The sequence below is a fragment of the Ambystoma mexicanum genome, chromosome 6q (genome assembly GCF_040938575.1).
Source record: "Ambystoma mexicanum isolate Mex_15411 chromosome 6q, UKY_AmexF1_1, whole genome shotgun sequence".
Taxonomy (NCBI): domain Eukaryota; kingdom Metazoa; phylum Chordata; class Amphibia; order Caudata; family Ambystomatidae; genus Ambystoma; species Ambystoma mexicanum.
In genome coordinates this window covers 1,492,059,643-1,492,086,329 of record NC_090937.1, presented here as the reverse complement: position 1 = coordinate 1,492,086,329, position 26,687 = coordinate 1,492,059,643, and positions in this window count along the sequence as shown.

Here is a 26,687-nt window from a genome sequence, read left to right as displayed (position 1 = left end):
TCTCCCCAGAATACTCCAGTTTCTTTGCGGGGCTGGAGGACCAAAATCGTTCAAGATGGTTCACCTATAGGGCGGCCATCTTGAAACATTTTTCTGTTCAAATCTATTTCTCGCTCTCAACTGCCTTGTTCATGACTTTGTAGCTCATCTTTTAGCTGCTTAACAATGTTTTCATATTTAAGCTTGACAATTTAGCTTTGTTGACATTTAAGTAATGGTTAAATTTAAGAAAAAAGTAGAAAAATAGTCTCCAAATACAAATGTAACAACTTTAATAGCGAGATTACCATATTCGAAGGTTTAAGAATAAAGATAAATTCCCTGAGTAACATTGAGTGAATAAATACAAAATATCAAAAAGCAACAGAAAAGAATACAATGAATAAGTGAAATATAGAGAAAGGCAAAATGCAGTCAACTTGTGAGAAGGTAGGTCTTGTAATATTTTATTTTGGCGACATCTATGCAGTGCTGTAAAACTAGTTTTGACTTTGGATCCTGTTGTTATCGGATGTTGTCTTCTTCAGGACAAAATTATTTTATAGCATCTACCTAAATGTTTTTGAGATTAGTGATACTGAACATAGTTGCAAATGTAATTAGATTAAGTAACACTGTCGGGGTGATTTCCCGGTTCGCCGGCAGAGGCGTCTGCGGACCTCCGGGGCTAGGGAGCCCCCAACTCCTCTCGCGTCCCAAAGGAGTATGAGACACACACAAGAGCAAAGTAATTTCTGCTGTTTATTAGGATAACGGCAGGGATTGTTCTCAGCCTGTATGCATCCAGGGAGATGCTCTCGTCGTTAGTGAGGCTCACAGGCCCTTTTTACCTTAGTATGACGCGCTACTCACGTCACCTGGGAAAATCGTCACAAAATCTATAGCCACTTCGGGTTGGCTCCCCGAGTGGTAGGGTTAGTATAGCTACCTATATGAAAGGATATTAGTGGGTAAGGACGGGTCAGGTGGTACACTTGGGTTGTCCCTAAAAGTTGCTACAACAAATTAGTTACAAGGGGACCCTTGATGATTGGATAACTGAAATGGCGTCAGTGAGGTGCCCCTTGTACTCTGATTGGTTCCCCCACGAGCGCCCAAGCCTGGGCCATCGCCGTTCCCAGCTCGCAATGTACCTGATATCGGCAACAATGTGTAACTATGTGTAAATGGTGGACAATGGACAGGTTTTGCTAGTGGCTGATGTTCACGCCTTTCCCATCGGTATAGGTGTCCAACTTGTCACCTCGTTGTTGCAACCTGTTTCCCAGACGTGGGACCCCGGCGACTTTCTTTCTCCTGAGCTTGGCATTTTCTCAGTTCGGCTTGGTCACGTGTGGAGAGACCGTAGCTGGAGCAGAATTATGAGCATTTGATTTGTATATCGGCTCTGAGGGGCACTTGGCAGTGGCAGGTGTAACCTTGGCACTGAGAGCACGGCATGTGGGTTGCAACATCGCGGCCTTGGAGGTGAGCTCTTGTTAGGGCTCATTCTGCAATGGCAGCGCTTTGCTTTTCGTCTTGGGAGGATTTTTGTCTGAGAGGCTCCTGCCTGGGGACTCTTGCTTGCAGCCTACTCGGGCCTAGCTTCTGGGTGGTGGTGCATAATCCATAATGCGGGTGTCGCAGGATGACAGAGTGTCACAAGCAGCAGTAGACATATATAATGGCGTCTCTATGGGGATGCGGTGGCAAAGCATCGGCAAGCGTATACACGAGTGCTTCAGGCATCTTGCGTTTCTGCGGTGCGGTAGAAGGCTTATGTGAAAAATAACAACAATGCACGTCCGTGGGTGTGCCAGTCTGCTACGTCATAGCACTGAGTATGTTCTTCGTGTAGGCTGGTGTGTGAGTGACCAGTGTGCTTGGTGGCACCTTTGTTCTTGTCAGTTGGCTATGTCGTCATGGCATCTCTAACGATGTTGGGTTTCCGTGGTTGCTGTGTTATTCGAGCTGATCCATGCCGCAGATGTCGGTTTGACCAGGGCATGCTATTGGGCATGATCCTCGTTTGTGGGGACCGTGGACACATGGTACCTGGTCATCAGGTAAAGAAGTAAATCGGTCAAACTCCTCTCCTGTATGAGAATGGGGGAAGGGTGTTTTCCCATTTTCCCACTTCAACACAGAGTAGTTACTTTGAATGCTCTGTGCATATTTTGCAGACAAAATACTTCTTTTCAAATAATGCATCATATGTGGGAACAAAAGCTGGGTGGAGGCACATTAAAATGAATTAGATTGTGCAACTCCAATGTTAATGATTTGATCATGATAAATGGTGTAAAGCATAATAACTGAAAAAAGCTTTCATTCGAAATTATTGGACATGCCAACTATGTTCTTGACGGTAGCAGCTGTCATCTTATTTAGAAGCCTACGTGCAACATTTTAGTGTTCTCCTTAGTAAATATCATGTGCTGTTTCTAGCATCTGAAAATATGGCATCAACTGTAAATCATGTCATGTGTTTAAAGCAAATTCTGAGAGTCTCAGTTTTATAGTTCAGAGAAAATTAAATTTCTTACCATCTCTATCATTTATTATAAGTTTCTACATACGCATGGATTTATTTGTATTCCCGGCAAATGCATTTAATTGCATGCAGCATCATCAAGCAGATGGCAATGTGTCCCTCCTTTAAGTGAACACATTGTTGCAATATTATATAGTTGCATTGCATACTCAAATGTTTTTGAATGCTGAGTTTTTGTCAGGAAGAATACATTGTTGCCTGCTTGTGTTTCGTGCTTGTTAATGAGAATGACAGAAACAGCATGCCTGTTACTCATTCAAGGCTGGCCAACATCTTGAAATTAATTGATCATAAAGAAACAGCAATGGAACAGAGTCCAGTTCTTATTAATGTAGTACCATAGTGAGTGTTCTCTTGGTATGTCCATAACAATTGAATAAGAAGAATTCCAAATGTAGTTTAAACAATCCCAAAGTGGTGGCATTCTTCCTAATCATTGAGACCCTCAATATGGATTAGAAAGATACATAGACAACATTGTTCCCTACATGAAAGTTTGTCTTACCATTTGGAGGATATTGCATTTTATCAATTATCCACCATTGTAACTCATCCTGGTTGTGAGAAAAATCAACACAATGTTTAACCATTGGAGCAGTTCAGGTTTTTGTTCAAATTTCCAACCTGTTTTCAATGATTCTGGTCCTTTCAAGTTGTTTTTTTACCCACACATATATTTTCTGCAAGGACCCTGCATAATGTACATTTCATGTTTACCTTTACAAGTTGTATGTGTTTTCAGATTCCAAACCTTATTTACTAATCCGGGTTTATCAGTTTGGGATGTGAAACAACATGCAATGCAGTTGCCACACGTGTAGTGTCATTTAATCAGTGGTAAGTCCCATACTGTTTTTGATGTGTTTGCAGGTTTCAGAACTGTTCATGTTTGTCTAAAACGTCTTCCTTTTTTAAATGCAAATAACAGTCGTTTTGAGTTCTCGTATGTTAAGTTGCACAAGGTGCCAATTCTTAAGCATATTTGTTTTATTTGATTACTGAATTGGAAGCGGCTGAGTCAGACCTGAGACTGAGACTGAGACTGTGCACAGTCAGAACTCTAGTGCGGCTTGATTCTCTGCGTTCGAGCGTTTGTGTACACGAGTCACGTGACGAGGCAAGGTCCCATTCTCTAATTGAGGAAGCGAGGAACGAGGACCCATGACGGCGTACGGCAAGACTGCTCTCCAGCGCCGCCGCACCCACAATTCCCACCATACCCGCTGTATCCGCTGCGACTGGAGGGACTGGAGCAGAGGAGGAGTGGAGGAGCGGAGGTAAAGTGGGCCGTGGTGCGGGTGGAACGTGGAACTTGGGAAACCGAGGAAACCCAGGAACGTGTGGCTCCCTTGTTCCTCTGCAGCTGGTTGAGCACGGCAGAGCATGGTGTTTTGAAGGATCCCCCCTTGTTAAAGGTAACATCTGTTGCTTTCCGTTGCCATTTGCTGCCTGCTGATCTCGCCGCTTCTTGCCAACTACCAGTTGTTTCTTCCGATGAAACTACAAAATTATAAAATACTAATTTAACCCATAGTTACCCACAGTTATCCACATAGTTATCACTGTGTGGTCCACAGTCCACAGCAGCTCTAAGGAGAGAGGAGAGAGGAGAGAGGAGAGAGTTGGACCCGCAGTGTCACTGTACTGTACAGGAATTCCTTATAGGGGGAAAAAGCCACCAGGAGTCTAATGTTAGCCTACTGGTAGCCCACTGTAATGAGCCACGGTACTGTAGGTGGTACTGTGGATGGTAGAGAGGCCACTGGTGAATTCTTGGTCGTAGGTGAAATCTTGGGCCGGGACTCACCCATAGGCACTACCAACCCTCTCTGTTGCTGAAATGGCCACCAGTTCACCCTCGCCAGTCTCCAATATAACCTGAGTCTCTGGACAGGACAGCTTGTGACCTTTATCCTAATGTGGACATTACACGTAAAACTATGATTTCCGACAACATACTGCAACACCCGGAGGAAATGATCAAGGAAATGGTCGAGGGGTTGGCCGGAGGGGGGGCGGATTTCTCACCCACTCCTGGGCCTCAAACTGGAGGGTCCAACCACGAGCTTGGGGTTGGGGTTGGAGCAGTGTATGTGGACGTACAGGTTGCCGGCAGAGAAAAGCCTGTGGAGGAGCTCCAGGGGGATTGCGCAGCCTCTTCAACGACGACTGACCCGAGTCCCCTACCCCCACTGAGTAATGAGCCAAACTTGTCAAATGGGGACAGGACAGCAAATCCAGGCCTAATAACCAAGATACTGTAAATCCATGTATTTTTGGTATTGAAAACTAGACAAACACCTCCAATGCCCAACACCAAAGGACCAAACAGGGCTGGAAACCCTTTGCATCACCACTGTGATGGGCCTAAATAATTCAATTGTTCACAAGGTAATCCAGCACCCCAAGGGTAAGCATTGGTCTGAATCCTCAGATCTATGTTTCCCTCCCTCGTTCTCTGGTTCACTCGACAACTCGGGGGAAATGTTTAAGGTCAGGGGAAAAACCGCTGAGTCATCGACGCACGAGGGGGGTCCTCACCTCCAAGCAGTCAGCAACTGCGATGTGGGCCATGCCCCTAGGTTCCACAAAGGGGTCTTTCCGCAGCAGGCTCCCTTCCCCAGTAAACGCTTCAGACAGCAACCTTCTCCTACGGATGAAGACCTTTTGACAGTTCTGGCTACCACCCAGGTGGAGGAAGAGCCCAAAAAGGGCCCTAATATAGACTCTAAAATGATCACTGCCTTTGCGCTTGTTATGGTGCCCTTTATGAAACTAATCGAATCCCAAAACGACTAACTTCGTGATCACCGGACTACAATCGCTATGCTATACTCCAAAATGATTTTCATAGAAGGATTTATCTCGGCGCTCCAAACCAACCTGGACAAAAATGCGGACCAGACAGTACAAATCCTGAAGAGCATCATTGAGCCGATTATCAAGGACACAGATAAGAGAAGATCCGAGAGGTTGAGCTCTCAATCAATGGGAGTGGGTGGATCCCTGTCGGGTGTGGTAAATTCGGTAGAAGTACCCTCGTTTATTGACACCACCAAGGACCCCAAGACAAGGCTCCTCTACACAAACCTAATGGATCAATCTACAAGCACGGACATGTCCACCCTGGTCGAAAGTGGTACGGAGAAATTGAGCTGTTTATCAAAAGATGTAATCACATCAGTGACCGACGGGGCCACTACCCTGTCTTCAGCCCAAGTCAAGCTACCAGGAGGGCGTGCCCTAAAAAAAAAAACATTAAACTATTTGACTTGTTCACAAAACCACGGACTGGCGTAGTTCAATTGGAAGTTGAAAAACTAGTATTAAACAAAAATGGAGCAAAGAACTATGAAAAATCTAAAACCTTGTCAAAAAATCAAACAGGCTGTGTCAAAACGAATTTGCCGAAATGCCCTACTCGCTCCTTATCTACAAAAAGACCATCACTACCCAGAAACCTTGTGCCTCCAGAGAAACCGTCAATCTTCGAGAGATCTTTAAAGAATCTAGGCGTTGTGTCCACAAAATCCACGAATGCGATGCTGGATGCAATTGAGGAAGACTCATGTACTGAGAAAGAGAGGGATATTGTGGAAATCTCTCTTATGGATCTATCGGTGTACACTGAATCAAACGATTCTTGGGCAGAGGAGGTGGGGTCTGTTTTGTCTGATATTGAAAGTACAGTGGAGGATGAAGACCCGACGGAACCTGTGAAGGTCAAAGGAATTGAGCAGAAGTGCGACAAAGTCGATGACAAGTTCAAAGACGTTGGGGGTAGTCCCACTGTAAACATCAATTTCCCACCAGTCAACCCGAAATCGTCGGGTGGTAAATCTAGCAAGACATTTTTGTGGAAATCTAAAGTCCACTCTCTGAGGGCAAATTCGGTACCTACCTAGGCACAAGACAAGGAGGCCTCTAAAACTACTAGACCCTCTGGTTTTAGGAGCCTGGAAAGCAAGAGAATCCTATTGGCCCGTAAATTCACCAAAAATGAAAAAAACATCAGTTCTCAAAAAGATCTGCAAAATGGTCCCAGAAGATCAGTGTCCTGGGTTGACAAACATTGGTGGAGCAACGCTCTGGGCCCTCAATCCAAATCGATGAAAAAGGGTCCGAAAGAAAGGCCGTTAAGGTAAAAAGCATTGGAGAGAATCTTGGGATATGAAGATAATCTCATTTTGAACCGTGCAAATGTCATGAGACTCCTCCACTCAGTTGACTCCCTTGCACAATTAAAATCAAAGGACATAGAACTGATTCAATTCCACAATGAGCTGCGATATGATAGCATTGTACTGCACCTGGGTGAGATCTACACTAAATGTCTACTCCTGAAAGAGGGGTTTAAACTTAATCTCCGAGGCTTCAAGATCAAAGAGTTAGATGAGGATCAATTTTACCTGTTGGACGGCCCTAAAGAAGGGATACATTTCCAGCAAGAACCCATACACTGAAACCAAGTACTGATTCTAGTCCTGAGGTAGCTGGAGCAAAAATGGGAAAGGATGTAATTCATGTGGATGCTCGAGGTGGAAGTACGTGTTCATTTTCATACAAATCTGTGGGCAACTCCGTGGAAGGCTCAGAGGACTGGAGCTGGCTGGCGGGCTTCTTAGCAGTAAAATCATAACGCCAGCCGGAACCCTCCGGTGTCCATTCAATCACCTCGTCTAGAGGGATAAAATGTATGAGTTGGAACACAAGGGGGTTCGCGCACTTGTTCGGAAATCGAGCTCTGGACTTGTCTAAATATGAGCAATATTGTCTTCAGGAGACAAAGCTATGCGATCTTCCCCTATTAGATGGATTCGAACTTCACATAAATCAAACTCTGAAGGGATCCAAAGGTCGACCAAGCTCGGGCCTCTTATTTGGTATCAAATGGTCATGTGGCCTAACGGTGATCTCCTCAGTGAACCAGAATCCATGGATCCAATTAATGAAAGTGAAATCATCTACAAACAAATTGGACAACTCATCGAAATGGAGCCTCCTTATCTGTAACGTCTATTGGGGCTCTTCTGAAAGACACAACGACAACTTTAAGGAAGTACTCCTAAAAATAATTGACGATGAAAGAATCATGTGTCCCAACTTAGAGGTCATCTTCTGTAGGGACCTCAACATGGAATGTTTCGACAAAAAGGGCTGTAAAATGGACGCTCTGCCCTTGCTCTGTACTATGAACATGAGAAGGGGAATGGACCTTGAAAAACAGCTCTTGGGAATAAACATCTTTATGGTCAACGGCAATCTGAAGGGTGACAAACCGGCCGCCAAGACTTGGAAGCACGTGAACCAGACTAGTACGCTGGACTATATTTTTGTCACAGAAGGCTTAATGGGGAAACTAAAATCTCTTGTAGTTGTTCCATTGATCCGGAGTGACCACAACATTCTCGAACTTGAAAGTGAAGTTTGGGACAGAAACGTCTACACGCCGGATCAACACCTTCCGGATCACTACCTTGAACTGGGTGCAGGAGGAAATAGATTGCGTATTAAGAGAAAAGACATGGGCCCACTATTGGACTCCTTAATGAGATTAAAATCAGGAGTCTGTGAATCAAGTACTAACATCATCGAATATTCAAAAGTACTCATGAACTTCCGCACAATGGAGTCAGGAAACGGAAGTCTTATCACTTACAGGAACGCCCACGATGACCAAATAAAAGTACGAAAGAAGGTTGTTGCAAGAGCAAGGAGGCGCTTTAAAAAAATCAAAATCACTAGGTGATTTAGTGTTGTTCAAGAAAACCAGAAACAGTTATAAAAACTGGCTCACCCAGCACAAACATCTCATACTCCAACAAGATAGTGAGAAGATGTTAAATCTGGTTGCAACTAAAACATTTCTAGCATCTGAAAACTAATCAATAGCACCTGTACTCCTGCAGAATCAAAAATCGTAAATCCTGTGTTAAGCATAGTCTGGGAGGAACACTTCCAGAAACTATACTCTGAGAGGAGTGACTGTGCGGTACAAAAAACCCTTGCATCGACTAAACCCTGGGACCTAAAATTTGAGAAACAAGATATACTTGATCTTATCAACAACTCTAACTCTTCCAGGGCAGCAGGGCCAGACGGTCTCACCAACGACATTCTTAAGAGAGACCCGGAGAAATGGGCACTATTCATGTCAAACCTGTTTAATGTCATAAAGAGAGAAAAGAGGATTCCTGAGTCTTGGACTAGGTCAATTATTGTGCCCATTTTCAAGAGGGGAGATAGGTCCGACCCAGGAACCTACAGACCTATCGCCCTCTTGGACGTGGTAGGAAAGCTATTTGCTGCAATAGTATTGAGACACCTAAATGAATGGAGTTGGATGACCCATCACCAAGACGCCTGGCAGTCAGGATTCCACAAAGGCATTGGAACGAAATTCAACGTTTTAATAATCAACACACTAAAATGCATGGTCAAGAAAAAAAATATAAATCCATCTATATCGCTTCTATTGACCTTGAACAGGCATTCGATTAGGTTGACCGCAGGTTACTGTGGAATAAACTGAGAAAATGGGGTTGCCCAAATGACCTGAGAGAGCCCTTGGAGGTACTGCAAAGTGTGACAACCCTTAGAATCAGACTGGATAGAAACGGTACCCTCTCGAACAACATTGTTTCACAAAACGGCTTGAAACAGGGGTGCCGCCTGGCTCCAGCAGTATTCTGCCTTTTCATTTCTGACATGCACGAAGCTTTCAATGACATAAGAAGCTTTCCACCAAAGATTGCGGCGTCTTCGGTGGGTAGGTTGCTGTTTGCAGATGATCTTTTACTGCTGGACCAGACTGCGCTAGGTCTCCAGCGACAGCTAACAGCATTGGAAACCTACACAAAGGACAATGGTCTAAGAATCAATCCCAAAAAGTCGAAAATCCTGGTTTTAGGGACTAATAACATTGTCAAGAAATTCAGGTGGTCCTTGGCAGGGGAAGTTGTTCCTGTGGTCTCGTCCATGATTTACCTTGGGATTTCATTAAACAACAGTATCAATGATGGTCCGGGCGTGGAGAGGCTAAGAAGCAAAGTCAAAAATTTGGCATCGCAAGCGCTCTTGATCAACCAATGTTACTGCTCATTTTCATGTCGCCCGCTCATTGACTTTTATAAATTAAAAGTATCACCCATCCTGACCTATGCTGCGGAGGCTAACTTTTTTCTGGCTCCCGAAGTCTGGCGTTTGCTGGAAGGATTGCTTTGGAAAAGAGTCTTGAGGCTTCCAACTTCTCTACCCATTGAATGTGTGAGGAAAGAACTTGGGCTAACCTCCCTCTACACTGCTGTGGTCTGGAAATCTCTGACCCTATACAGCAAATGCCTTCAGCCTCAGGAAAGAAGTGGCTTTTTGTCCATTAACGAAGCACTGTTCACTAAACAGGTTCCTGTCTTAAATACTTGGCAGAAAACTTGCAAGTGCCTCCTGGACAACATTGCCCAATCAGTAAAACTGTTAGAGGTGAACCCGTCCAAGGTGAAGAAAAAACTCCCCGACTGGGACTGGATCTCGACCCAGGAAAAGCTCAATTCCTTCAAGTCCTTGTCCTTGGTACGGGAAGACCTTTTTTGCAGAGGTACAGTGCTTCCCTATTTAGACAGATTCCCTTCTCCTAAAGAAAGGCACCAATTCCTGAGATTCCGTCTGAACCTCTACCCCACAAGAGAAGATATGGGAAGAAGGACTAAAAACAGGGATGGTCGGACCTTGTTATGTCGTTGTTGTGGTCAGGAGACAGAAACGCTATACCATTTGATAATGAGTTGCACTTCTTTAACATTTCTCAGAGACAAATGGTTGGCAAAACATTTTGAGAATTTTAAACTCAATCCGCCTCTAGAGAGGTGGTCTATTTTATGATGGGGAGGAAAAGTTTCCTTGGCTTTGGCACTGTTGAACTTTGTGAGAGAATTTTTTTTTAACTTTGGACACTTCGTTTTTCTATGATCTGTGAATTTAATGTTGTATATAGTGGTCTAGTGCCCTTGTTTTTTAGTACTGCTTTGTCTGAACATCATGAATTGTTACTTCCTTTTTTTCTTTTTTCTTTTTTTTCTCCCCTTTTAGAGTTCGCTCATTTTTTCGTCTTTTCCTTTCTTTTTCTTTGTATCATTGACTTTTTCTTTTCTACATGTTTGCATTTAACGTTTTTCTTTGGAAACTAATTGATGCAATAAAAAATAAAAAAATAAAATTACTCAATTGTCTGAATTAGGTAAAATAAACACATTTGTTTGTCTTTTCTTTAGCTCTTTGGGACTTCAATAAAATAGTTCTATCGGAACATAAAGCTCTTTTTCTTAGAGTATCTTAACAGCGTTTTAGAGTATCCTGTGTCTTATAGTTTATGTGCAATAATATATGCCTGTGTTTCAAAATCCACTAAAGAAGTGCAACTACGTCTGCCTCTCAAAAAAAGTCCTTTCTGAATGTTGTCTTTCAATGTTTGGGGTTGGAAGCACCCATATTGTAAAAAGATGTTCCTGTCTGTAGGTTTCCACAAAAGGGAGATTGCCAATGTGCCCTCATTTCATGATTTAAAGAAGGAAAGCAATTTCTGTTTTGTAAGTTATATGCATACATTTGGGGTTGTCTTAAAAGTTTTGATGACAACCTCAAATGTTTTTTTTTTTTCATAGAACAATCTTGTCCTGAAGAAGACAACATCCAATAACAACAGGATCCATTGTCAAAACTAGTTATACAGAGCTGCAAAGACACAGCCAAATTCAAAAATTGCAGTACGCACCATCTCGCTAGTTCACTGTTTTTTTTCCTTCCTCTTTTTTTTCATCTCTTGCACTTATTTACGAATCATTGGATTCTTATTTGTTTGTTTTTTAAATGGGTTATTTATTCACTCAATGTTAGTCAGAGATTTCAACTGATTGTGTCATAATAAAATGTATCTTTATCATTAAACCGTAAAATATGGTTAATCTCACTATTAAAGTTGTTACATGTGCATGTTGAGAGCCCTTCTGTACTTTTTTCTATTAAACTACTTTTTTAATGAAATTAAACTGCAGAATAATGATGAGGTCAGTTATACTTGTTCATTACTTTGAACTATGAATGCATTTTTCTACGTTTGTCTTAAACTAAACTACCAATTAATCGCACTAGTCACACCCCATATTTTTTCTTTTGCTTTTGCGAGGCTGTTGGTGGGTTAAAGAGCTGTCATATTTATATTTCGATGTTGGGGCTCCATGGTAACACTCAGAGGCACTGCAACATTGTTTCACAAAACGGCTTGAAACAGGGATGCCGCCTGGCTCCAGCAGTATTCTGCCTTTTCATTTCTGACATGCACGAAGCTTTCAATGACATAAGAAGCTTTCCACCAAAGATTGCGGCGTCTTCGGTGGGTAGGTTGCTGTTTGCAGATGATCTTTTACTGCTGGACCAGACTGCGCTAGGTCTCCAGCGACAGCTAACAGCATTGGAAACCTACACAAAGGACAATGGTCTAAGAATCAATCCCAAAAAGTCGAAAATCCTGGTTTTAGGGACTAATAACATTGTCAAGAAATTCAGGTGGTCCTTGGCAGGGGAAGTTGTTCCTGTGGTCTCGTCCATGATTTACCTTGGGATTTCATTAAACAACAGTATCAATGATGGTCCGGGCGTGGAGAGGCTAAGAAGCAAAGTCAAAAATTTGGCATCGCAAGCGCTCTTGATCAACCAATGTTACTGCTCATTTTCATGTCGCCCGCTCATTGACTTTTATAAATTAAAAGTATCACCCATCCTGACCTATGCTGCGGAGGCTAACTTTTTTCTGGCTCCCGAAGTCTGGCGTTTGCTGGAAGGATTGCTTTGGAAAAGAGTCTTGAGGCTTCCAACTTCTCTACCCATTGAATGTGTGAGGAAAGAACTTGGGCTAACCTCCCTCTACACTGCTGTGGTCTGGAAATCTCTGACCCTATACAGCAAATGCCTTCAGCCTCAGGAAAGAAGTGGCTTTTTGTCCATTAACGAAGCACTGTTCACTAAACAGGTTCCTGTCTTAAATACTTGGCAGAAAACTTGCAAGTGCCTCCTGGACAACATTGCCCAATCAGTAAAACTGTTAGAGGTGAACCCGTCCAAGGTGAAGAAAAAACTCCCCGACTGGGACTGGATCTCGACCCAGGAAAAGCTCAATTCCTTCAAGTCCTTGTCCTTGGTACGGGAAGACCTTTTTTGCAGAGGTACAGTGCTTCCCTATTTAGACAGATTCCCTTCTCCTAAAGAAAGGCACCAATTCCTGAGATTCCGTCTGAACCTCTACCCCAATATTGATATTTCCCCAACTCAATATCAATAGAGACAAAATATCAATAACAGACATCTACAATCCCTTAAATCCCTGCTCCAAAGCTGTCAGAAACACACCAACAGTCCAATGTGTGCTTTCTCTGTTTATCTCCCACACCCCACATCATAGGACAACTCAGAAGAGACAATACAGTGACAACGGATTTTTTTTTTTTATAATGTGTTGAACCTCTTTTTGGAGATTGGCTGAACAAATGTGTACAAACATAACCAATGTATGAAATCAGCCTTAACAGTCTCTAATTGGCTGGGTCAACTTGACTAATGAACTTGTGATTAGCACATAGCTCATGCTGATATGGCACCTTTTCTTATGAGACCTGGAACTTTCCTCCAAGTTTTTTAGGAATTCATTTACACCAGAAATCTGTCCCAGTCCCATAGTAGGCTCAAATATTTCTAAAATTATATTTACGGCCTGACAATTCATTTTTAAAGAAAATTCATCAAGGCTTAATGGAATCCTAAAAAGGAAACTGACATACTTCATGCAGCTGTTAACACACCATATTTACTAGTTGTATATGTAGGGTTCTCTCCCCACCACTCTCTGCCTCTGTCAGCTCGCTAGCAAAAGACCACGCAGAGCCAGTGATAGCGTATAATCTCATTATTCACTTGTGCCGCGTGAACTGCCCTTTTCGTGTCTCCTTCCACCACCGTGTGTGTGCATGCATTGCTGCATGGCATTAGTAGTGTACTCCGATGCTTCTGCATAGGCCCAATGTTTAACTTGCTCGGTCGAGACACAGTAGTATATATAATAGATCCAATGTTTTATTCAATATGCCTCTACATATTTACATTTCGAGAATTTCTTATCTTCATGGCCGAACACATTTATATTCTAGTATTTATGTTTTGATTTTAATACATTATACACATCATGTATGTCAATGAAAACCTATGAGAGGTTTTCTTTCCCTTGTAAACGTAGTTCTTCATTTCATCTGGTGGTTTAAGTTTTTCACAATATACTGTTTCTGTAATTGTAGTTTAGATCATTCAACTTCCTAATACATAATACATTCATATCATTTTATTGTCTGTGTTCCTTCTGCAAGCAGGGTTAAAAGATTTTAACAAACCTGGACTCTGAGTGACATGATGTTCTATGTATTACATCCACAGGTAGGATTGTGATTTTAGCTGCCACAACTACTCATGGGGCCTCATTACAAGTGAGGCAGTAAGGGGTTAATGGTGCTGGTAAAGGTGCCAGTGCCGTTAACCCCGTACCGCCTCATTACGAGGTCCCCTAGCGGGACCCGCTCTGGACGTCTGGTCAGACCAGATGTCCTTTGCCGTTCCCGCAAGGGGATCAGCATGCTTACAACGGGCCCGTCATTAACAGGCCCGTTGTTAGCATGCTCCCCATTCCCATTGAGCCCTATGGGGGCTCAAATGGGAATGGTCTGGGTTCCCTGAATGGGAAAATACCGGGCCCTCCAAAGTCAGAATGGCCCGGTATTTCCCCATTCAGGGACCACGGACCCGGACCCAAGGGCATGGCTGCCTCCAAACTCGTAATGAGGCCCATAGACTCCCTTTTGATGTCTGGACACCACGCAAACCAAATGTGCAGGCAGGCATTACATTTTTCTCTGTCTTCCTTCTTCAGGTAGATTTACAATATTAAACCCTACCCCCACCTCATTTAGAAGCTTGGATCCACCTCCACACTCTCACTGCAACTCTGATGTCTGTTCTTACTGTAACTCAAGTGAGAGTGAATAGAGGACCAGGTAGTCTTTCCTCATTGTTTTCTGCTTACTGTTAAAGTACCTCTGAGTTAACTTTAGAATTTTAGAAACATCCTCTGGTTGTCCAATCACACAGGAGTCCAGATCAAAGGGCAGACAGAGCAAATTGTGAGAGTAAATATATTTCTCTTCATTATTCCTTGAACCCTGTTAGCCCCTGTTTGCCTTGCCACTGGGTGCCACACTCATGACACAAATAAACCAGAAAACATCAAACAACACCGACATCAAACTCATCACTGTTGCTCTGAGAAAAGTATTTACAGACACGGCAATCTCCTCAACTGCTATTCGAATATATACACAGCCCCACAATCCATGACTTCCTCACCAGATACAACCCTGGCATGCTCTTTCTCACAGAACCCTGGCTGAAACCTCACAATATACCTATCATCCTTGACATGCTCTCTCCACCGTAAGTTATCCAGCAAAAGGTGCATCCCCCACAAATCAGGTGGTGACATTGCCATCATTTAAAAGGACTCAATCACACTTAGAAACTCCACTCACCCATCATACACATCCTTTGTGGCTCCCTCAGGTTCTACCATTAATCACATCCACACACCCCATGCATGGCCCCCAATTACCACCCAAACACATACACACAACTTCCACACTGAATGGTCTGACTTCCCCACTAAAAATCACAGTTCCCTGCCACACCATCTACTTTTGGGATTTTAACCCTGATAGTTCCAATCTAGGCAGTAACCCAATACTGAACAATATCCTCACCCAACTCAACCCCCTTGACCTCAAAAAAGACATCAACTCACCCACGCACATAGCTGGTAACACACTTGACCTTCTGATTTCATGAAAATAGTGCATATCTGTTTATATTGGAACTGGGGGATTGTGGTCTGAACACTTTTTGGTCCCCTTCATACTCACTATGCCACTCATCCCCTAAGGTCACAGCGAACAAACCCATTACAGGCACACCACAAGTACCACTCAAAACACCCCTCTCTTCCCTTCAATACTCATCAAAAAATGACATCTCTTTCAACAATGAACTCAAAAAAATAGCCCCAGGTAGCACAAAGAACTTGCAGCCACCACCCCAACAATTCCCTCATCTCCATCAAACAAGAACTCAGATGACTTGAAAGAGCCTGACAAAAGAAGCCATAACACAAATACTGCAACTAAAAATATGAAATGGCAATACACAATGCCAAAGAGGCCCACTACGCCCAAGAACTCTGATCCACCACCAATCAGACAGAGAAACCTTTCAACAGTCAATGAATAACACTCCAAAGCACCATCCACACCAACACATCACCATCCATCACAATATGAAACCTGCTCATGGACTATGCAAAAAAATACAAAACATCAGACAACCGCACCCTAATGCAGACCCACCCTGATCTACTACTTCTAATCCTTACAACACATGGCACAACTTTGATTCTGTTAGGAAATATTTTCTTTTTGATGCTTTCCTCTAATAAGTCCTCATTACATGTTGGGGTGTATGGTAAAAATCAGCTTTAGTGTGGCAGTTATTCTGTTACCGCACCACCCAACTATGAGTTGGCCAACGAGAAGGAGGTAAATCCACTAACTTTCCACCAAAATAACAGAAAAATTGGCAGAATTAGTGCTACTGGTAATTCCACCGAAATTCAAATGGAGTCCTATGGAAATTAATGGGGACTAACACCGCCTAGAACCAATTGTAATCTGGCGGTAAATTCGTCATGAGGCTGACAGTCTTGTAAGGGACACCTGTTCATTTTGCTTTGTTTTGAACCCTGTCCTGACCTTTTGAAGGTAAATACTCACTCATTCTTATGTGAAAACGGATTATTCCCCTAGACTAACAGTACTGAGAGAACATCAGCCTCATCACCTGAGCACTGTGCTGCATTGTTCCCATTAGACAACTTGTGAGCACATGTGGGCTATATTTACTGATCTGCGATGTTACCTCTTACAAATGGCCACTCTCATGCAGTGCCTCTGAGTGTTACCATGGAGCCCCAACATCGCGCTGCTGATTGATTTTGAGTGCCTGCGTTTTGAGCTACTGGGAGCAGGCAGGCATAAATCGGCCCCCAGCATGAAGGCCCTCACAGAGGCACCTGCCTGAAGCTGGAGGGAGCCCCCACTCCATGTCACTGCTCTTGCATCTTTCAAGCCCACACAGCACACTAAACCTTTCTATCTTCCATGCATACTGGATCCTTGAACAATGTGCCACCATATTTGTCTTGGGAGGATAGCTCAAAGGCAACGTGCTCACCTTGGAAGCAAGACAACACAGATCAACACAAGTTTGATCCCCGGGTTCACGCTTAGAAACCTCTGGCTATTAAGATGTCATAAATAACGTATCACATCATATTATATAACCATTCAGCACCAGTAAGCGAGCCAGAACACCTGTCCCTGGACCAAAACACTCCATCTGACAGCTTGCTGACTCCTGTTTCCACCATCACACAGCATGATTGCTAACTATTTCCCTGTGCTGGTCCACTTCACAAGGGTAATCCCTGCACTTCTAAATTACAGCCTGCTTTCTGGTGTCTACTTTTGCCTAACCTATTTTTCCTCTCCAAGAGTGTCCTAAACATCTTTGCCCGCCATAGTGCCCTTGGCAAATTGAAATCCAGGTGTGCTTTTGAATGCTCATTGGCAATGCAGAACTAGGTGTGCTTTTTAAATTGGTGCAACCTCAATTTTGTGCTTTTTAGGCTCTTGGTCAAATTCAAATCTAGGTGTGCTTTTTAAAATTGTTGCAACCTCCGTTTTTAGCTTTTTGGTGCTCTTTGGCAAATTGAAAATTAAGTGTGAGTGTTAAATTGGTGCAACCGCCATTGCATGCTTTGTAGTGCTATTTGGCAAATTCAGATATATGTATGCTGTTTAAATTATCCACTACTTTTGGCTACTAGGCCACCTGGTGAGTGGCCTGTGCACTATCTCTGCCTATTCTTTCACTCCCCTCTCTACCACCTAGATGGCTCTCTCCAACTCTCCTATCTATTCAAGAAATATCTTCTTTCCTCAAATCCTGGCTTACCTATTGCAGACACCTATGTCAGTGCTACTTCCAAACAAATTTGCACTGCTATCCTTTTTTCTGTCCCATCTCCAGACCTTTGGACTCTGCATCCTCTTCCTCTTCCTCATCCATTAATGGTGGCACTAGATGGGAAGTTGTCTTGGCAGACTTCTTATCCTCAAGGTGCATTATTAATGTCTATCACAATGGCACCATCATGACTCAGTGGCCTCAACCCAATATCTGCCTCTTTGACCCTCACCTGCCATCTCTCAACAAATTCCTTCCTTTTCCTACTATCGCTCTTGCCACTCTCAGCACTCCTTGTACCCCACCTCAGAAAAACCTCAAGGGTGGTGACCGGCTTCACTTAGAACCCTTAATGCGTGTTCCGCTATCAAACATTCTTTCAACATCTGCCTCCTCCTTATCGACTTTGATCTCAATGTCCTCTCTCTCACCGGGTCGTGGTTCAATGCCAGCTCAGTCACTGCCTTTGACTCCCTTCTCCCTGATGGCTACAAGATCATCTTGAAGCCTCGTCCCAACTGTGCTGGTGGTGGAGCAGAATTGATATTCCCTGACTTCTTCCTTCTTCCCTCATACTCACCCAGCACTATTCCTCCTTTGAAAGCCTGGTCTGAAAGCTTGGTATCTCTCCTACTTCCTGTCTGACCATTGCCACTATACACAGGCTCCCTACCCTATCTTCTCTTTCACTTCAGAATGGGCCCGCTGACCAACCCTCCCCCAGCTCTGCCAGCCTCAGTTTTGGACTTCCGTCTGATGAAAAGAGTGTCATTTGCTACATTCGCTTCCACCTTCACCCCCCTTCTCCCACTACAGACACAATGATGGACTCTGCTCTCAACAATCTTCACCTCGCTATCACTAACACTCTTAATATCCTTACCCCTATCATGACGATCTATCTGAAACCTGTCACCAAGTGTGACACTTGGTATGATTCTGATCTAGCAGCCCTGAAATGCAAATGTGTTGCTGCTGAATGGAAGTGGCAGACCTCAAGCTCATCCTCTGATAAACTCGCCTGTTGCATTCTCCAAAGGCAATATCATCTCTCCATTTGCTCCAAAAAGAGGGCTCATACCCAGGCCCACATCTCTAAAGTTTCTAACAACACGGCTGAACTCTTTAAAATCTGCAAGGAAGTAGCCAATCCAGTAGCAGTCTCTACCTTGCCTCCTCCCTCGAAGGCCCTCTGCATTGCACTGGCCACCCACTTCACTGCTAAAACTCAGGACATCCCGAGTTCTCTCTCATCCAACCCTCCTCCCATCCCCATGCCACCCTCGGCCACTCCCCTCCCTCATCCACTCTGTCCTGCTTCTGGCTTTTCACATCGTACAAGTTCACTAGAGTTGTCTGCTCTATGTAGATCTCTTCCAAACAGGTCTTCTCCTGCTCTTACAGAACGGTTTAAGACAACATCGGCTCCCCTTTCAATGATTTCTTTTGTAATCATTCTTGTGTCACTGGGTCTTTTGCCTCTTCTATCAAGCATTCCCTTGTGTGGCCCCTCCTGAAAAATCCATCTGCCGGCCCCTCATTTCTGACTAACTACCACCCCATCACTATCACTCCCTTCCTTGGTCTTCCCCCAACTGACCCAGCATAATGAGCTTGTTGGTTGCCCAACTCCACCAGCAATCTTACCGACTCAGGAGGGAAAGAAGTTCAGTGTAGCCATTCTCATCAGGAGATAACTGTCGGCCAGGGTGTGATCAGAGTGCAGATAGATGGTAGCACAATGGTGGTTGGATCCATAGATGCCCCCACAGCAGACACGCAGGCTTTCTTCTCATTTATTTCTTGGACGTTGGATGAATTGTACAACAGTAAAATCATCCTATCGATCCCATTCCAGACAGGTCTGGCAGACATGTAGATGGTATGAGGAGGGATATGTAAGCAAAAAGTTAGATGTGCATCATCTAGCTAGGCATTTGCCCCAACAGAGGGGGGTTTCTGAAAACTCTTGCAAAAGGTGTGTTTAATTTTCAAATCAAAAGGTAGTAATTCATAGATATGCCGAGTTCATTTGAAATTAGAAATCACAATCTGTAGCTTATTTGATTCACAATTCATCAAACAACCGTGATTCTTTATTCACACATTTAAATTGGAGGCCAGGTTTCACTTGAGTGTGTATGTAGGGCTCAATTGCCAATTGTAAGAGTATATGTAGCATTTTACTAAATATGATGACATTTTATGGTGTTTTGTTGCAAATGCAGTGGCATTTTTTTGTTGTTGTTAGCAGCAATATGGCACCCACATATATATATGCTAATGGCAAAACTTACGGAGAGAACTTAGTTCGTGTTGACTGGGCTATGAAGACAGAAGTCCAATGTGTCACAAAGCGCTGGCTTGAGAGTTTCTCGCCGTGCTTCCCAGACACACACGATTACAGGAGCCGTTTGTGCTGACTGGGCCTGTCTTTGTGAGGCGAGTGAAACAAGGTCACGTGGGGGAACTTCAAAGAAACACTTTGGGTAAGAAGAGGTCACTGTGTAAGGTTGCATGGATGACTGAGCTGTAGTACAGTGCAGACAGGATAGGAAATCCCTGCAATGTTATTTCATCATGTTCAGAATGTGGGAAAATGAAGCCAGATTTTAAAAGGCTTGTTTGCTCTGTATTCTCTTTCTTTTGTTTTCCAGATGATGTTGCTATGTTTTCATGGTAAGAACTAATAATTGTGAATTGTATTTCTATATTATATAATGAGAATATATAAAAACAAATGGTTTAGCGTCATCTTTGTATCTTTGCATCTGTGAATTCATTGATATACCTATACAGTACAGGGGAGGTCCATTTCTCTTCAGTAGTGCATTTGTCAATTTGCCCCTGCAGGTAAAATAACAACCCAGAATAAGCTGATAATATTCAGTGATAAAGCAGGTTTGCGTGTGTGTGTGCCTTCCTATGTTGTTTGGAATCTGATATAATATATAGATCGCTGGGCGTAGATAAGCCAGTGGTATCCAGGGCCGTATAGATCGCTGGATGTAGGAAAGCCAGTGATACCGGTCACAACCTATAGGTGGCGCTCTATATAAAATTGTTGGGTTTCTATCATGTGCATAGTTCCAAGGCTCTCTATAAACTAGTGGGAAGTACTCTAATAGAAAGGAAGGTTTTGTTTTATGATGGGGTTATGATATAGGGAAGAAAACTATGTTCAACACTAAATAGCGCAGACAATATATCACTAGATTCACCAATATAATATAACAAGGTATGGTCACTAAAATAATATGAGGCCAAACCCAATCTAAATGCAAGGCTAATTTACCACCAAACTACCGCTCATATTCTGATGGTAAGAAAATACCGCCAAACGCCAAATTTACCCCAATAAGACAAAATATCCTACACAATGCATTTCGGAGTGAACATTCTCCTTCATCAGGGCGCGGCTCTTATGTAATCACTATCTTATAACACAGCAATTTTAGCATCAAAGTCAGCAATGTTTGTATGTAAAACAAGATGAATGTATGACGACACAGCACAACGGTAATGGCATCAGAATAAACAATTTGCAATAAACCAAAAAGAAAGAAAGATAATAAATTACATTCCAGTGGTCCATTTGTCACAACGTTGTGCAAATTAAAACACAAAGACAAAAACAAAAGACAGTAAATATAATGGGAAATTAAACCACCATAATCGCATTAATGAAGTGGTTGGAATAGTTCACATTTTACCTATATCCCGATTGAATGTTGTATAGCTGGCCATACTCTGTTGAACCAATTATAAGCACTGTAAGGGAATACAGGATATATGAATGAAATATTCACTCACCAATATACTTTTATCTATCCATGGTGTGTTTCCCGCTTACCTCTGTGCTTCTCAATCCGTAGATTATTGTGAGAAGCGTGCTGCGTTGCGCATACAAATGATGGCGTCTATCAACAATTGCAGAGACGGTGTTCCAAATGCTACAAATAAAAATCTGGCTAATGTAAATCCAATATTGCCTACTGAAACCTCAATCCCCATAGTATCCTTAAACTCTTCTTACCTGTTGCAGTCTCTGTACGAGTTGGAAACAAGCGAGCGTCCGCTCATCCAAGTTGCAGTAATTAATGGTAAGGTAGCTATGGCAACTAGACGATGTTGTTTGCCACACCCATGGGTGTTTCCTAGTGAAACCGTGTCAGATTGGTAGAATCTGGTATGGGGGCTGCCTGCAATGCAGCTAATGTTACAGACTGTACTCAGTATATGTTGGTAAGGCAAATGTTAGTGCTGATATGCATGACAGTTGGAGGCTCCGGCCAGAGTAATCGAGAACTGTATGCTGGAATTAGAAAGAGGGCCTCTGTAATAGACGCCACGGCAGAAGGCACGTAGCGTCTCCCGTCCCAATCTGGTTGTGAAAGAGAACCGGGCCGTGTCAGTGTGCCCGTCAATAAACCAAGTACTTTCAGAATCGTAAGCACTATAATCAAACTATAAAGAAGGAAAATACGGGTGACGTGTTAAGAATGTGACTAACATATGTCATAGTGGCATAGTGCAGTTATATGCGGAATAACTAATAAAGATAAAAAGGTTATTAATCTAAGAGTCATACATATTGTAACAGAAAATGATGAAGACTTGTCGTTATTGAAAACTAATTGCGGAAGCTCTTACACTGTACTCAATGGTTGAGACGTCACTAAACTTATTGCGCCACAATGCCACTAAACCCCAAACTCCATCCTTGAGATAGATAAACGAAAATATTTGAACACAAATATTTTGTTGCAGCTCCAATGTAAGTTACACACATACAGAGTGCAAGATCTTCAATGTAATTACCTAGTTCATGGGTTAATGCATAACGTATGAACTAAATTAATCCTTGCATGTTAAGATTGAGACAGGATGGAAAGGGACATCCTAAAACAAATAATGGTGCATCACAGCTTAATAGATGTGTGGAGGCTGTTGACCCTGATGTCCAGGGAGTACACTTTCACCTCCTGTGTGCATGGCAAACAGTCAAGATTTGACTTATTTTTTTTTATTTTTTATTTGATTTAGCTGAAATCAATCAACTTTTCAAAATACATGTTGATACAGATAAAATCAATAATTCAATAAACAATTCAAACTTCACATGGAATCAACAAGGATTAGGTGATAGAAAGTGACTTAAGTTGACATAAAGTGACATAGGAGCAACTTAAAAAAATTACATATGTACATATACATGTGATGCGCAAAAACGCATATACATTTGTAGACCTCACGAAGGAAACCAAAAGAATTTATCCAATTAAATTAAATAATAAAGTAAAATATAATGAAATAAAATAAAATAAAGAGCCCATAACAACTAAAAAACAAAACATGCATATATAGGCTCGAAATGTATCAATAGCACATTAAAAATAACATTCCGTTGGTAAAATGGTTTCCAAGAAGTGTACTATGGACTTTAAGATCGAAAATCTAGAACTATTTACTAAAATGCTCCATATCTCACCTTCGTCCCGTACCAAGTACAAATTCATTAAATTAGGGAATTGTTTGAAGCGTATTGTATTTAAATGAGGACATGTTACTACCAAATGCTGCAATGTTTCTATGACAGTAGGAGATTCTCAGAATCAACAGCATTTTTTGTCAACAGGTATAATTTTTCGCCTCACCAAGACTTCCCTCGTAGGCCATAAATTCAACCTAACGCGTAAAAACTGACTCCTGATTTTTGCTGATGGACAGTTTACAAGATAGCCGGCCACTTGACCCAGGCGTTTAATGCCAAAGATTTTGGTGTTAAAGTCTCTGTAATTCACACAGATTTCATAGTTATGGATCCATGCCCATTGAAAGTATTTATCTTTGGCTCTCACTGGGTTTTCAATTAGATATTGTAAAGAAATATCAGCTTCCAATAAATTATTCAGGACTGAACTGCGCCATTTGGTAGGAAAATACAGATTGGAAGAGGACAAGTAGCTGGCCACCGTGCTCAATATGTTGTTGTTGGTAACACCAAGCAAACATTTACGAAAAAACATGCACATACTCCTTTTGACTCTACTGGATAAAGGTTTAATACCCAGGTCGAGAAGTATGACTTATTTCTAGTATCAAAGAAAGCAGTGCCTCAGTTGGTATGCAGGGACATGCTCCCAGGGGCATGTGGGGATATCAGATCATGACCCGATGCTAATAGCTTTAGACATGAAGGCAAAGAGTCGAGGCACCACAAGGTGGTGGCTGAATGTTAGCTTGGTAAGGAACCCAGGCAACAAGAAGGATGAGATGGACATGATAGAGGACTTCTATACACTTAATGAGGCTACTGTGGGGTCGGTGGGCCCTCTGTGAGTGGTGGGAAAGGCATACTTTAGGGAGGCTCTCTTACACAAGGGAGCAAGTAAGAAAAGAGAGGATAAGGACAGGCTGGAGGGTCTGGAGAGAGTGGAGAAGGATCTCAATGCTGAGGTTTTGTTAGCGCTTAGGAGAGCAAAATATGAGGTGAATAAATATCATATGCAGAAAGCGGAATATTCACTTTCTGGCTGCGGGCCTCTCACTATGAACAGGGAGAAAAGGCAGAGTGTCTGCTGGCTGCACAGCACAAGAGAAGGGAAGAGCAAGGGGGAATAGACGTGATTCAAAATAGGGACAGTGGAAAGCAAGTGATGCAGGCGGATGACATCCTGTGGGAGGTTCAGGAGTTTTTGCCCATCCTGTGTTCTGACCACGAAGATCAGTTAGTGCTAGGAAGTCTGATAAGAGCTGAGGAGGTCTGGGAATGTATTGTCAGTATGAACAGTGGGAAGTCGCTGGGGCAGGTGGGCTGCCGATAGAGTTCTATATGGTGGTGGTTGGGGGGGTAATCCGGCATCCAGGATGGCACAGGTCTTCAATGAAGCAGTAGAATTGGGGGAGCTCTGGTCAGAGTTTAATGAGGTTCTAATATCTGTGATCCCAAGGCCGGGCAGGGATTCCATCTTCTGCAGTAACTACCGGCCAATCTCGTTAATTAATGCAGACATCAAAATCTTCACCAAAGTATAAGTCATCTCGAAATTGATTCATGAGACATAAGTGGGATTTGTACCAGGCACATCAGCGAGGGACAATATGCAGTTTTTGCTGCTCTTGCAGTGGCAGGGAAGGTGCAGGGTAGAGCTGAGGATAGCGCGTTCACTCAATGCAGATAAAGCGTTTGACAGGGTGGAGTGGGGGTACCTGTTCAGAGTGATCGAACACTTTGGGCTAGGGCAAGGATTCTCTGTGATGGTTCCTATACTGAGACCCTAGCAAGCTCTACAGTAAAAGGGAACAGCTCTGGATCTGAAATGTTTCATATAGAGAGGGGAACGAGACAAGGGTGCTCCTTTTGCCCCCTGTTATTTATTTTGGCGTCAGAGTCATTGTCAGGGGCTATATGCTTTAACTCGCATATTAAGGCCATAGGAAAGCCGGTGGGAGAACAGAAGGCACTCTGATACGCTGATGATGTTATGCTGATGTCGGCAGAGCTGGATGCCTCGTTGAAGGAGCAAATCAGTGTTTTCTCCTCCTTCGCTGGTTACAAAATTGTTAGGGAGAATTCTCCAGAATGGCTAATTTCCCTTACCTGTTGAGTCCTCAGCAGCTTTTCTGGATTTCTAGGGTTTCTTTTCTTCACCTGGTAAGAGTGTGAGCCTTTTTTTCCCACTCGTACATGTGTTTTGCTGTGTGTTGTACATTTTTCTGCTCATGGGCTATGGAGTCGCACCCACTCCATAGGCATCATTATTTTACTGTGTGTCACCCAGCACCTTTAGTGCAGTGACACAGGGTTGTCTTTTCAGACTTTCCACTGACTACTGTCTCCCAGAACATGTAAAGTTGCCATTGACTTTATTAGTGTTTTTAAATTTACAGACCCAGTACAACCTATCTTCCAATAGAGTACTGGAGGGGTTAATAGATATCCCCTTTTGTCTGATTCTCATGGAACATTAGTTTGTTCCCCTAACTCTAAGATTTGGTTGGCGGCAGTGGTATCTACCATTTTTGTTCTACCGCGAGCTATGAAAATAGCCTTGGTACCATTAGAGGCTATGGTGGTAGCATCAAACTGAAACCCGGTAATCCACTTTTATTGTAACTTGGTTGCAGTCGAGTTGTGTCCCCATATCTGTTTGTAAAGGTCTTTCTAGTGTTTTACTCTGAGCGCCAAACCGGCTTTCTGCACAGAAGCACTCCTGAGTGTCTGGGTGGACAGGATGTGAGGGAGGGGTTTGAAGACCCCTGCACAGGGTCTTGTTGGAGACCCAAGTCACACTCTAGTTTGATTGGCTGGGTGGCTGTCCTAGTGATTGACAGCGAGGCTGTGTGAATGGGGGATTTGTTGCATAAAAAGCCAGTTTCTGGGACTGTAAGGCAGAGTTGCCACTGGATCGAGAGAGCCAACGAGAAGCTGAAGGAAGACAACTGCTGCAACTACTGGACACCCGGTGAAGCCCTGCTGCAGGTCCGAATTGCCTGAAACTTTGACGACGGATGAGATCCGCAAGGAATCTTCTTGCCTTGAGCTTGGTGGGAACAACCAGCTCGCAAAACACCAGACACCGGTCCTCATCCTGGTCAAATTTGCTGTACATCGCTACAGTAGATTGGATAGCCAGTGGGAAGAGAACCAGATTGGGTTTTAAGGAGTGTACCTTTTATTAATCGCTTTGCTCCGCTGCTGGCTTCTTCGCTGGGCAGTGCAGGACCCTCCAGCTGTCCTCCTTCATGTCATCTGGACTGAAGCTTCAGGAACCGTGAGCCTGCAGTATCTGCCAGGAACAACTGCCTCAGCTACAGCATTCTTCTTCTTTTAAGGTACTGTGCAAACACGGCCGTTTGTTCCGTCCGACCGCAGTGAAAGTGAGAGGAATCTATCACCTCTCTGAAGGCTTATCCTTCTCTTCTCCTTTGAATAACTTTTCCTCTGACCAACTTTGTTTTGAATTCTTGGCAAAGACTTAACCGCAAA